Consider the following 14032-nt stretch of genomic DNA (forward strand, 5'->3'; position numbering starts at 1 on the left):
GTTGTGTCAGGTTAGAGCCGATACTGGTACTTCACAAAGATTTTAGGATTAGGGAAATGTTTTTCCCATCATACATTTCCTTTAAGGTTTTGTAAAACCAATGCTAGCTCAGTTTCATCCAGTCTGCTCTGTGAACCAGTTGTCTTCCATAATTTCTTGACACATAGTTATCTAACTTCATTATATCTCTTATAGAACTACAGAGAATTGCTGTAATTAATTACTTATGAGGAATTCTATATTTGGCCCCAGAATTCAGAGGGGTATTCTTTGAGTGCCAGGAAGCGACACATCTTCCTTCACCATAGTAAGCAGGGTCTGAGATACAAATCCTATTTTTCCAGTATTCACATGCACAGACTTGAGGAGAGTCACTGAAAGTCTTTCCCTGCCTCACTGCAGCTGTCTAAACTCTACAAACACACGTGATTTGGGCACAGTTAAAGCCTTTATAGGGAAGTGATGAAACCAGCTGGAAGCCTTTCACACAACATCCATGCATGGTTTCCATATGTCCCGTAATCTGTGGCATACCTTGTTTTCACAAATCTGAGCAATGCCCTACAATAGGCATAGTACCTGTGGAAACATAGGCTATTGCAAATTGAGACACACAAGTACATATATAAACAAGATCAAACACGTGATCTGAGCTGCTTTGAAGCCTGAAAAACCCTTGGGGCCAGAGGACCTGAAGAATATCTTGAAATCTCATCTCCCCACTCCCCATTTATTACCAGTGGGCCTATTAACAGCTGTGACTCTTCCTACATGCCTTGTATTGCTTGTTCCCTTAGAGCAGCCCAGTTGCAACAACATTATAAACCAAACATCATTCAGGTATATGAAAGGAGCTAGTCAGTATGCATGAGGACATGAGCTACCAGCTTCTGACTGACATGGCTATGAGATAGGTATGGCAGAAGTATATATATATATGTGTGGGGTAAACATAGCTGACTGCTTCAGTGATTGTGGTGGGACAATTTTAAATGCAATGGAGAGAGAACAAATTTTTTTGCTGGTAGAAGGAAAAGCAGGGCCAAAAAGGAATTGGAAGCTGTGGCTTCAACTGGATGAGGGCTTTCAAACTCAGACGGCTAGTGTCAGTGTCAGCTACTCTATATAAATGTCTTATTCTGTTCTGCTTGTTTTAAAATAACTCCTTCTTGATACACGAACCTGGTAGGTCTAGAGAACTCAACAAGGAGAATGAACATCAGTGAAATGCTGTCTTTTTGGTCCAGCAGGCTCCAAACATCTCCCTCCACCTTGCAACTGCACACTTCGGCGTGCAGAATGATCTTGCCGTAAAGCCATAGCCTTTTGGTCTCGGTGCCAAACTTTCAGCTCAAGGCTGCTGGGAGCCCTGTGTTGGCTATATAAGCCTAACAGCTGTTCACATTAGTAAAGCAGGTTCAAATTTATACTTGAAAAAAAATAGTGGCTCATAAAAAAGAATATGGAACAATGACAACCATGGGGAAAAGGTAATAATTTAAGTCATGAAAAATTAATCAGGGAGTAATACATTATTTTTTTAAGCAAAATGTGTTGCAGCAAGAAAAAAAAAAAAGCCTGTGGCTTTAATTAATTCTGCTTAACATTAATAGAATAAGGTCAGGCACACCAAAAACTGTTGAATAAAGCAAAAAAGTGTGAAAGATATATTCTCTGATGTTACTCATAATGAAGAAGGGTTATCTTGTGGTCAATACAGCACCATTATTTTTAAGTTAGAGGTACAACTGCTGAAAATATACAGTGGCCATAACAACTTACCTAACTGGATTACGAAAAAGGGTTCACATAAAAAGCGTTTTATGAAATGATACTCCCATTTAGATGATCACAATTTATGGCTTTTTCTAGCTGTTAAACAACCCAATTTTGTTCAGTCCAAAATAGAGAGCCTTCCTAGCATGAACGAACTGCACTGTGCGTTTGAAGTCACGACAAAATGACAAGAATATATGCTTCGGAAGAATTTCGTGCTAAAAGCCCGTGTGCCGAGCAATGATTCTCATCACAGCTGTTTTGCAGGTCCGCAAAAATAGAAGCTCTGGGACAACAACTGTAAACATGTTGTTTATAGTCAGAAACAACCTCACAGCATTTTCCTTATGGCATTGTATGGGACCTATGGAAACAGCAGCTTCCTGAAAAAGGAAAACGCTTTTAAAAATATACAGAAACAGGTAAGAAACAAATGGGTTCCCAGGCAGTTCAAGTTCTAGCTGTCTTCCTTGTTTGTTCCTGAGCCTGGACTGGGACTCTCTGTAGCAGGCATGTCATTGGGAGGGATTCACCTCTGCAAAATATAGATGTCCGTGCATCTCCTAGCTGTCCAGGTGCCTTTTAGAGTCAATGAAGAGACACTTCTAGATAGTGATTTGTCTGACACGTTTTAAGTGACTGACTTCAGTTCCCCCCAGGCAGTCACTGGTAGCAGGGACTCACTCAAAGGCCAGCTGAGATTAATTAGATCATTTGTGTCTGAGCAGAGCTCTAGCAGGCCCTGAGGACACCTGGAGCCTTAATTGCCTGGAACAGGCTCACCTGCCCTGACCCAATGCTCTCCGCCCATGGGCTTGGGACTCCTATTTAAGGTCAAGTCAAGAGACCTGACCCTTTTCTGATGTGTCTTGTGTTCTTTACTTGAGTGCTTTGTTGGTGAAGACTTTTTTTTGAAGATCTCTGGGTGGTGGCTGACCTTAGTTGCTGTCACCAACCTGCTCTGCTTTCTTCTTTTGAGTGCTGTGATCTTCTCTGGCTCGTGGATTGCCTGACCCTGGGTTGTGTGCAGCCTTGCTCCTGCTGCTCTAACAGGTACTGCCAAATGTGTTGCTAATACAATTTTCTGTTGAGTCAGTAATAATTAAAAATATTTAGAATCTCACAGACAATATTTGGCATTGCTGAGTTCCTAGGGCTTTTATGTTTTATTTAGGCTTGATAAAGGAGACAAATGTAAATAGTATTCGAAACACCTGTTTGAGGAATTGTTACACAAAGATAGTGCAGCCACAGCTTTAGTTCAAGTGTCTCTGCTAGTTAATATATAATTATAGTGAGCTTTTTCAGTCATGCAGAGCAATGCCGGGACAGTCATCCTGTTGTGAAGTTGCTGTAGGTTCCTTAGACCCATTACTGCAATTCCTTTTCTCCACTGAGACTGCTAACAGAGCTTCAGGTGGTGATACAGATGCCATTTATTTATCCATGAAGCAGACTAACATTTTGGTTCATGTGATAAGTTTTGAACAGTTTCTAAATGGCATTGTCATGCCGTGTGTGGTAATAGAAAGGCTTCTTATTGCCTCAATTCAGTTTGACCCAGTATAGCCTATATGTTTCATCACACCAGCACATAGTCTTCAGGCCCAATGGGAGCTGTGAGCAAGATCTCCTTTGCTTGCACTGTGTGTTATCTCCCAGGGAGCTCCACCTCTTGGGAAGGCTAGCTAGAAAATGCCATCTTTGGTTGTGTTCATTATGTTTAATTTCCAGCACAGTTTGTGACTCTCCTAGGGGTCTGTTTCTTTGTTCAAGTTTGTGCTGCAAATCATAGGGCCTTCCTCACCTTTTATTAACTAGAGGTTATTTCTTTGGCAGAATTTCTGACTGAAAAAAGGAGCACCTGAGTGCACCTAGGGGATAGGGCAGGAGTGAATACCGCTGGTGTTCTGGGTCTTAAGAGGTTAGCCTAGAATCTTGTCAGATGCATAAGATGATGTGCATGCTCCTTTTACTTTGAGGTAAGTAAGCAGAAACAGTTTTTAAAGAGAGCAACTCCGACAGCCCATCTTTAGAGTAATTAAACCACCTCCTGAAAAAAAAAACCCAAAACAAAGAAAAAACCAGCCTGAAAGGAAACTCTAAGGTCGTCTTGATGACAGCTTGAGAAATGCCCTGGCCACTGACAGCGTGTGCACTCACCATCGGAGAGCCAGAGTCTACCTGACTGCTCTGTGCTCCAGGCTCTGTCCTGTGATGCGCCAGTCGTTATTTCTGTTACCTGCTGCTCAGCCAGCGAGGACTATGACCAAGACTTCCTCAGACTGAAATATCTGATGAAAGCTGTGTGCTAATAAACATGACTCACTCTTAAGGCATTTCTCTTAAAGCATCCTGTGTGGTTTACTTGCCTATTTCATAAAGTAAATATTTTCAGGGTTTTCCTGTGATCTTACCTATTTGAGCAGGTTATGGTTATTTGCCTTGTAAATAAAATCTAATAGCAATGATCTGCTTATTGATTTGTAGGTGCAGCTTGATATTTTGTGTATTTGAATATCCTAAGAGGCATTTCTCCCTAAGAACAGGGATGCACACACCCATGATGCAAATAGGCAAGTAGGCCTGTGCGTCACCCTTCTTGGCCACGAAGGCTGTGACGCTTCAAGTGACTGCAAGAGCAGTCAGTTTTGGTATTATGAAAGAGAGCAGTGGAAGCCATCCACTCCGTTAAATAAACAGGCTTCCTGTTGGGAAAATGCCTGGGTGGTTCTTGGGGGATCGTAAATAGTTATGCATAGTGGGACCTTGCACAGGCGGAAAGTGTGTTACACGGAGAAATTGCATCTATGATTTTGTTGCTTATCCTGCTAGTTATTTTGGATGAGTTTACTAGAGTATTAGGTGGGGTTCCTTCCTAGTTCAGTTACAACTTCACATCTGATTTGGAGAAACGATTATTTTTTTTTTTTAAGTCCAGATGTTGCTAAGTATTGGTGTCCCATTGCAAATTTTCTAGTGCTGGATGTGTCCCATAATGCTGAAGTAAAAAAGTGGATTTGAAGAGCAGCGTTAAACTCAGATTTCACTTTTCAAAAAGCGATAACTGTGTGATTTTTGAGGAAAAGCTTCAAAGTTAAGTAATTGGGTTTTTTCTAGGGCTTGAAAAATAGAAGAGGAGGGAAATAAACTGCTTTTCTATTGTTTTAAACCCTCATGCTTCTTTTTGGATAGACATTTAGTTTTTGAATGTTGCAGTTGAGTAATATTGAGAGCAATTTGAGACTGAATTATTCACTCTCATCTTTGAGTGACTTACTGGGAATCAAACTGGTTACCTCCTGTGGAATGGATCGTGAACTGATGGGTTTTATGGCACAGCTTACCTCCGCTTTAAATTCACTGCTTGTTTCTTTGGTGAACTTATACTCATGTAGAGATTTTGGCTGACATACTTAAGGTGCTGAAATGAATTTTCTGAGTGAGCTGTAAACATGCTGGTTTTGCTCTTGCTGAATGCGTGTCCTAGACATTTCAAAAGGTGTTTAAGAGTTATTAAGATATTAGACTTGTATAATTTTTGGACAAAGTAGAGAAGAAATTTCTCAAACTGTATGTTAGAGAAATTAGTTTATCTGTTGGTAAATATGATGGCTGTGGCATCTTCTTTGGAAAAGATAAATATGATTGTGCACACAGGCAATATCACCAGAAAGAAACTACGCTGAGTGTCATAGACTTAACTCCTGTACTCTGTGCCAGTAACGCTTCGTTGCCATGAATTTTTTTTGCATCTTTCTCTGTCCCTAAACTCACGCAAGTTAAATTGTTTTATGTTGTGTGGATCTCAAACCCAGTCTGCTCTGACACTGGTGCAATGTGCTTCTCATATCTGTGTCTGAATAACTAACGTGCTTATTCTTCAATGTATAAGATAAGGTTACCTGACCATCCAATAGTATTTTTAATGCTTGCTGACCTTATAAAGCAGTTTACATATTTAGTGAAGAGTCATTTGAGGCAATAACACCAAACGAAAAAATGGTTACTGATCATAGGATAAGACATTAGGGAAACTTAATGATCCTCTCCACGAGAAGAATTTAACTCACTGGTGGGATGATTGCTCTCCAAGGGAGATGCGCCATCCTAACGGAGAAGGTGCACGAGCTGTGTGATTTGTGGAAACCCTGTGTTGCCACTTGGATTCTCTTGTGTTTTTTTTTTTCTTCTTAACTGTCCCTTCCACCTCTGCCCTCTGGATGTAGTGTATCTCGATTCTTGCTTAGCACTGGTGGAATAAAGATTCATTACTGCTGAGCTGACCCCTTTCTACGATATCCTCTTCATCAACAAAGTAGTGCCCTAAGCCTGGGTTCACTGACTGCAACCATATTTATAACGAAGACACACTGAATAATTGTGTATTTACCAAGTTCCATTTAACCTCAGGGTTTGAGTCTTTCATCCTCATAATTTGACTGATTTTTCTCTTGAAAGTGAAAAATCATGTGATCTTGCTGCTCCTGTAGTGTTTCGTTAGCACTGCAAGCGTTCCCTTGTTGAGAGCTGTTGTCTAAAGCGGACAGCCATTGGGAAGGAGGCTCAATTCATGGAGGGTTTTTCCAGTGTGTTTTGTGCTGCCAATAGATGCCTTTATGCAAGGAATAGAACAAGTGCATATACATTTTCTTACATGCCTCTGAGGGGCACCCTTTCATAGTGTATATATTACCAGGTTTTTTTTTTGTAGTATTAATGGAAAGGGAGGAGACTTTTTCAGATAATGTGTTGTGTCCAGATACAGCTCTTCAAGCTGGGCTTTTTTGCCCTTTCAGTTAGGGAATGACCTTAAATGTTTGTGTAGCTACTGGAGCATCTTAAACCCATAGTGTTTTGCTCTTTAAATGGGGGCTGTATTAGACCAGCTTCCTGGGCAGCTGAGGCACTGAGTTTGTTAGTCCACTACTGCCAAGGTCCTTATTTTAACAGAGACACAAGGAAAGATTGCTACTTGTGCAGGTGTTGACCCCTCTAATGCTCTGTTGTGAAAACAGGTCTTATCCTCCCTTCTGAGAAACAGAAGAAATCAGAAGGTAGTGGAACCCAATGCAATCCTTTACTTCTGCTCCAAAGAGAAGGTGGAAAGGCCGAGGAAGCTTTAAGGAAGTTATATAAATTGACTAAAACCAGCAGAGTAAGAGGCTGCCTAGATTTACAGATTAATTTCTTCTAAGGGCTTGGGGTTGTCTCAAACTTGCGAAGGGTTTGTGCTTCCCTGTGCTTGTTGCATATTCTGAGGAATATGCCCGTTCTTGAGGCTTGCACATCTGTATTCTCTTCCAGCTCCCAAACATCCTGGCTCTTTCTTCTCTCCTTTGCTTTATCAGTATGCTTTTCCATTGCCACTGCCTCAGGTAGAGGGAGGCTGAATGAACTTAAGTCCTAATATTTCTACCTTTGAAGATCCATTAATCCTGGCATAGCTTTCCAAAGCAGGTGGTAACACTGGCGTTTTTCTCCCAGCCTTCTGTCAGTAAGAAGCTGATAACTGAGACAGTGAGGACTAACAAGCTTATTTTTTTTATTTCAGACTGCTGGAAATGAGCCTGGTGCTCATCAGTATTTTTATTTACAATGATCAGCTGCATCATCTTTGAATATATTTCTCTTCAGAAAGCAAAAGACTGTCTCCTGGGCAGTGTGTATAGGTTTTGACCCTATTAGGCTACAGGTGAACTTAACAAAACCTAATAGCTTCTCCCACTGGTCAGGAGATCCCACCCTGTAAACACTGACACAATGAACAGAAAGCACTGTGTGTGTAACTATGCTCTGTTTCTGCTTCTTAAAGCAACGGCAAAAGAACTTGTCCCAAACAGTAAAATTAATTTTACTGAGCTCGACTTAAAGTGAGGTCCTTTTCTCATTCCATAGTAAATAAGCTACCATTGGCTATGTGAGTGGGAGCGTTCTCAATGATATTCAGTGTGATTGCCACCCCCCCATTTAATTCATTCACTGAAGGCACAATTCAGTATTTCTGACGTCAGACTTAATTCCCATAGAGGCCATTGTGGCCTCAAAAGCATTGAACTGTGGCCTTACTGAATGAATCAGGCAGGAGAAATGGGGATAATCATCAAGGAGGAAAGTGTATATTTATACATGGATCGTCGTAATTGATAATAGCTGAAAGGCAAATGCAGGAGAAATACATAAGGGTTTTAATGAGGATTTTGAGTAGCAGTTCTCTAACCACGCTGCAGGAGTAATTACTCATCAGAGCTATAACTGAGGGATTATTGTAACGTGGTTTTGTGAAAGTGAACAAGAACTCTTTAAAAAAAAAAAAACAAAACCCACCCCTTTAATCAGTGTTTCCTTTTGACAGCAGGTGCTTTAGCCCTGCCAAGACATTTTTACTATGAAGTCAGTTCAGCATCAAAGATCTAAATGATGCATAAGATTTCATGGCTAGCTCTGTGGTTTAACTGTTATGACTGATCGGGGCAGAAGAAATGCCTTTTCATTTCACTGTGATAGTACAGGAAAGTCTCATGTTGTGTGGAAAGAAACTACCTTTTTTTTTCTATACCCTTTCCTCTTCACCACACATCTAAAGTTTTTCCCCCTACTGTTAAAACAGTTCAGTCTAAACAATAAAGCACCATAGGCAGGCTGTACAAAGATCAGTCCAGTTCCCATGTTTATTAGCCTGAGAAATCTGGGGTTTAATAGTGGCCAAAAGACAGGCTTTCCTTGCAGAGAAGGGGGGCATCAGCAGCCTTCTGCCTTCAACCTTCAGGGGTCTGCCTACTCTAACAAATATCCCAGTGGTGGTATCGAGCTGGGTGGTTTAAAACTTTGTCTTTCTTCTTGGACTATCTGAAAGGAGCAGACGGTGAAGTGCTTCTTTTCACATAAGCTAGGTCTCAAACCAAGCTAAAGCTTGGGCTTTAGACTGTGGGGCATCATGCCTTGTAGGCATGCAGAGGGTATGTGGCCAAACCTTTAAGTACCCAAGGAGTGTTATGACCATCTAGGACAAGGGAGATCTGCTCTCTGTGCTCTTGAGAAATAATGAGACTAAATAGAACAAGGGGAAATTTGAGTTCCTCACCTGGCACAAAACATTCCTGTATGATATGTTAGATGAGAAGCTGCCTCAGTGATGTAGCTCATCACTTTCCCAACTGTGTAGATAGGCTGATCTGGCTGGTATAGGGTTAGTCTATGATAGAGGCCAGTAGTGCAATCGGATTACCGTGGGGATTGATACTTTTTTTTTTTTTTCATCTTTTATTTCTGTAACTTCTAATAGGAATGCGTGTGGTAGAACGTTGTTTATGTGTGGGGCCTACAGTAAGAGGGGTGTTTGTTTGAGTTAGTCAAAGCAGGAAAGATTAGTGTTTAAAATCAAACCTCTGGGTATGACTGAGATGACATTTCCTAACAGAAGATTCAGTGTTAAAGGTATACATTTATAAATACTGAGGAAAATGGGACATATGTAGATCTAGCTCAATTGGATATTTATGAAGTGTCATGGTTTTATTTGGACAGAGGTTTGGTAATTATCAACACTAGAGCCATTTATTAAGTTTGAAAGTAAATCAATAACAAATTGGAATTCCATTTATTTTGTGACCGCTTTGCTGCTGCCTAACGTGCCAACAAGGTGCAGCAGAACGCACCTACAGGACTGTCGCACGTACCAGACAGGAGGAGAGACACGCATATGCGCGCTTTCCATTGTTAGTTGCTTTCATGAAATAGACTGTGTTACAGTAAGGAAATTTCAGAGGAGAATGAGGAGGAAACTCCCAAGGTAAAGGAAAATCCAGTGCAATCTGTAGGGTTCAGCTGATGGATGCCAACGTTAATGGAAGCTCTGTGGTAAGGTGCTCGTGTATTGTGTGGTCTGCTTAGTAGTTCTGTTTTAAATGCCTTGAAGCTTTTGCAAGTGCCGGGAAAGACGTTTGCTTCTCATAATTTTGTTATTTTTGAAAGCTGCTAAATATGCAGACGTCTACCCCAAACCAAGAAAAGCATTCTGCTCTTGAATTGCTGTCAATGATCATTATAATAATTAAAAGCACATAATAAAAAAATGACACCAAGAACTGAAACCTGTATGTTTTTACTGGCAACACCAGTTAAATTTCTGGTGATACAGGTGGAACAAAGAAAGCAATTAGAGAAGATGAATCTCTGAGGGCAGCTCTTGCTTGGGCACATTGTGCTTCTTTGAGGACAGCTTGTCCCCTGGTAGCATGTGTAAATTTTGTGGGAGATTAATACTGCTGTGCTCACTATAGATATGTCTTTCTGTTCCTTTAGTTTTGCACAGTATCACCATGATGCTGTGGCGGGCAAGAGTTGACATTGTGGTTCCCCTGGAGATGGGAGCATGATCTTATCCCATCCTATGGACTTGGCTTCAGCTGAACTCATGGAATACGTGCTGTGCTTGTGAATGCATAAGAATTAATGCTCCTTGCTACATACCAAAAAAAGGAAAAGAAAATAAAGCTATAATATGTGCAGCTTGCAAACTGCTTTGGTTTTTGTGGCAACAGTATGAATGAAGGTCTCGTGCGCAATGGAAGGATTCACGAGTCGGCAATTGAAACCCACCATTGGGCCGCTGCCTGAAGGGATTGAGCCAAAATCGGAGATCCTGATCTCTGCTGATGCCAGTGTAACATCCAAACACAAATCCCTTGGTGCAGATCCATCTCTGTGTGAGCGTGCACTGAGAAAGGTAGGAAATATTTCATAATCTTAATATTATTACTCTAATTAAAAACAAAACTGAGGGAAAGAGTCCAGACTCGGAGAAAAGACTAATTGCCTGGAAGCTGTTAAGAAAGCGTAATGATCCTGAAACAATCAATCCACAAGAATTACTGTTTTTCAGATTTTCCTAAAGTCCTTCAACCTTTGATCATGCCTACTGCTGGTGGAACACAGTGTGCTGTATTTGTGAGTTTTCTGGCCTGACTATGTCATTTTGAACTAGGAGGTGCCCAGATGAACTGTATTGTGTTGCACTGAGCTGCTTAAGGAGGGGTCTGGTATGCTGCATGTAGACCACTGCTAAGGTGACAATTCAACATGAGAAAAAGTGGTCCACAGCAGAAGCTGTGGTTGATGTCATCTGTGTGGTGACCCTTGTGCCTGATGGTCTGTCAGCGACGCTGGACGAAGGGATCCAGTGTTACTAGCGAGACATGGCTATTCTTTGGGAATGTATATAGCAGTGATGTACAGTCAGGTTCAGATTGCGTGTGTGTATGTATTCAGGTGCAATCTGAATCTCATTAGCTAAGCAGTGATGTTACCCGTGTTATTCATTTAATCTAAGTGGCTCTGTAACTGTACCGTGATCACAAAGTGGCATAGGGTTTAAATATATCTAGAATAATATTATTGGGTAGGTGGAACAGCATATCTGATTTCCAGTGGAGAAGAAAATTCAGTACTGTAACTTGGTGCTGCAGCAAGCAGTGAGAACTGCCTTCAGGACTGATGCCATGGTGTTTACTGACTTTTCTCTGTGCTCAGGGAGGCAGGCTTGGCTGAATCTTTACCTGGATGTAGAAAATGGCTGGGGGGTAGTTGTCAGGAAAGCAAACTAGCGACCTGTTACCAATGGACTTGTCTTTTGCAGTTGAGGTGCTGGCAAACTCTCTCGTGCCCAAGAATTGATCTGATGGTTACGTACCTCTTAAAAGCTGTGAACTTTATTTGACAGAGAATGCTGTCAGTCGTGTAAGCAACATACTTGGGTAACCTTAGACTTGCCTGGTAAGGATTCTTTCTGTAGTTAGGCATTGTATTAAAGCACTCTCCCAGCAGTAAATGCGTTGCCTTAATAAGCATTGCCTGGTGTGCAGGAGGGTGACAAGCTCTAACTTTACCTGAGGAATAAGCCGATGTTTCTCAGCCAACGACCGCCAAGGCTTTAATGGGAATGTTGGCTCATTGAGAAGTATGTGACCAGGCACCCTGCCATGAGTGCTGTGATGAGGTGCTCCATTAGCCTCACCTTTTTGCAAACTGGAGTTGTATTTGTTAGAGGAGGAATGGGTAAAAGGTTCTTTGCCAAAGTTGCTGTGTTGGATGAGCACAGCAGATAGCAAAATATGAAAATACAAATAGCTTGGACCCAACAAACCATTTAGTTGAAAATGAATGAAAAATGAATATTATCCTGTAGAGCAAGCAGGATATGTTCTGGATCTGTCTTTCCTGTGACCTACAGGATTTTAAGAGAAGAGCTTCAGAATTTTATTGGCATTGCCACTATGAGACGAACTTTTCTTTCTCTTCTCCCCAGACTGGGGTCAGCTTTAAAGAGAGCATTAAGTGAATGGCTAATGGAATTAAGGGTATAATAATAGAAGGATATAGTGAGACAATTGTATTAACAAGAAATAAATCATGTTGAGTGTAAGGTAAGTGTTTTTTAATTGATTGATGGGAAGGATGCTTCATAGGGTTTTTTTGAGGACTAACAGCCACTTGCCTTCCCATCTACAGTAAAAAGCCAAAAGGGAAAAAGAGATAAGAAAATTATGCAGCGGGGAGATAAATTATTCAGAGAAGATGGCCATTTTGTGCTGACATCACTAATGTGAAAAAGCATTAAATCTTTGACACTAGCTGCATTCCTCAGAGGTTGTGGTGGCTGGAACGAGGTATTAGAGATTACAGCTAGAACACTACTTCAGCTTCCCTGAATGCCTTAAGTGGCTTTCCAAGGTGATCCAGTAAGTAAAGACTCAGCAAGGGCTGTGGGCACCAAGCTGCTCTGACTTTTTTTTATTTATATTATTCTAGTGACTTCATCTTTAGTGAAAACAGCTCTGATGTTCTATGTAGTATAGCCTGGAGATACAGGCAGTGTATGTAGAGGTTAATGAAAGCTGGTGGCTATTTTAAGTGTGGAGCTTAAATCTTGTGGGTACATAACTCCACTGAAAAAGGGGAGACGGGAATGTTAAGTACGAAGTGAATCTCTTGGGGCCAAATCTTCACGCTCTGTAAATCATCTGATTTTACAAATAGAATCCTGGTGCCAAGTTTGCAGCTTTTCAGGACCTGGTTTTCTTCAGTCAGAGGGCGCAAAAATTAGGTTCTAGATGTAAGCTGATAAGATATAACCGAAATGGAAACTTCGTGAAAAGGCAGTCAAGGGTAACTACCAAAGGTCTACAGAGGAAAATCAAAGCCATGTGAAGGGAGAGAGTTAATTTCCTGGATTTTTTTACTTGAGAGCTTTTAAGCACTGCAATTAAAGTACCTTTCCTTGTCAATAATGCAGCAGGACCCTCTGTGTGATGCAAGACCTTAAATCTAACCTCATTTGATTCCTCAAGACTTTAATCAACTGTCCCCCCCACCTATTCTGTGCCTGTGTGTGTTGCTTTTCCTGAGGTCAGTCGCAGCTGGCAGTCTGCGCTAGCAGAGATGCTTGTGTGGAGGCACATCTCTGCCGGTGGGCAAGATGGGGAGACCACTTCAGCAGCCTCATTGCTTATGTGATGTCCTCTCATACTTTTCCATCAGAGAGGTTGTAGGGGCAGAGAAGGCCACTGCATAAAGCATTAATTGCTTCAGTAGAAAGGAAGAATTTAATAAGCTTTGAGAAAGATTTTTATTTTTTTTATTTTTTTGAACCCTTAATGCAGTTGGAAACAATAGGAAACTGATGCGAGTGCATGAGTCACTGAATTTAGGCTTACTGTATTTTCACAGAGAGGTTTAGGGAGGTGTGATGACCCATTGAATCTTTCAGAGATGGTCACTGTAAGAGGGTTTTTTACTTCGAATAGAGTAACTCTTGGTTTCTTGCACCACTTAGACCACAGATTTCACGCACAACCCTTCAGTGAGTGTTAACAATTGGTTTAATGGGTCCCTCTCTGGATCAACCTCCGCAGGCAACTTGAATGTAACGGCGGTGTTGCTGTTTGCAGCTGACCTGAATTACATATGAACATACACTGTTTTTCAAGCGAAGGAACAGAAGCTTGTGTGGTTTTTTGATGTGTTTGTGTAGCTCTCCAATAAAGCAAAACAAAAACATTTCCAAACAGTCAGCTTAGTAAAAAGCAATAAAAATAAAATTGAGGGCTCTAGTTAATATCTTTTTTGAAATGCAGTGTCTTGTTCTATAGGTAATTTTCCAGCGAAATACACAAAACTTGCTAAGTAGGCAGCTTTGGATATTGCTGTTATCCCTGAAGAGGGATCGACTGTGGTGTTGCTGTCCTGCAGCTTCAGA

At 41.1% G+C, this 14032-nt stretch overlaps 1 long non-coding RNA gene across 1 annotated transcript in view; it reads left to right on the forward strand.

Annotated features, from left to right (window-relative positions):
• Positions 1-2652: 2652 nt before the first annotated feature.
• The window catches only part of LOC148051530 (uncharacterized), a 154798-nt gene continuing 143418 nt past the window's right edge, over positions 2653-14032 (forward strand). Inside the window, exon 1 of the long non-coding RNA XR_015700008.1 lies at positions 2653-2829. This is a non-coding gene — a long non-coding RNA (uncharacterized LOC148051530). The remainder of the gene's footprint in view (positions 2830-14032) is intronic.

This window comes from Nipponia nippon, unplaced genomic scaffold, assembly GCF_047370975.1.
Source record: "Nipponia nippon isolate SJK-2023a ecotype South Korea unplaced genomic scaffold, ASM4737097v1 scaffold_6, whole genome shotgun sequence".
NCBI lineage: Eukaryota > Metazoa > Chordata > Aves > Pelecaniformes > Threskiornithidae > Nipponia > Nipponia nippon.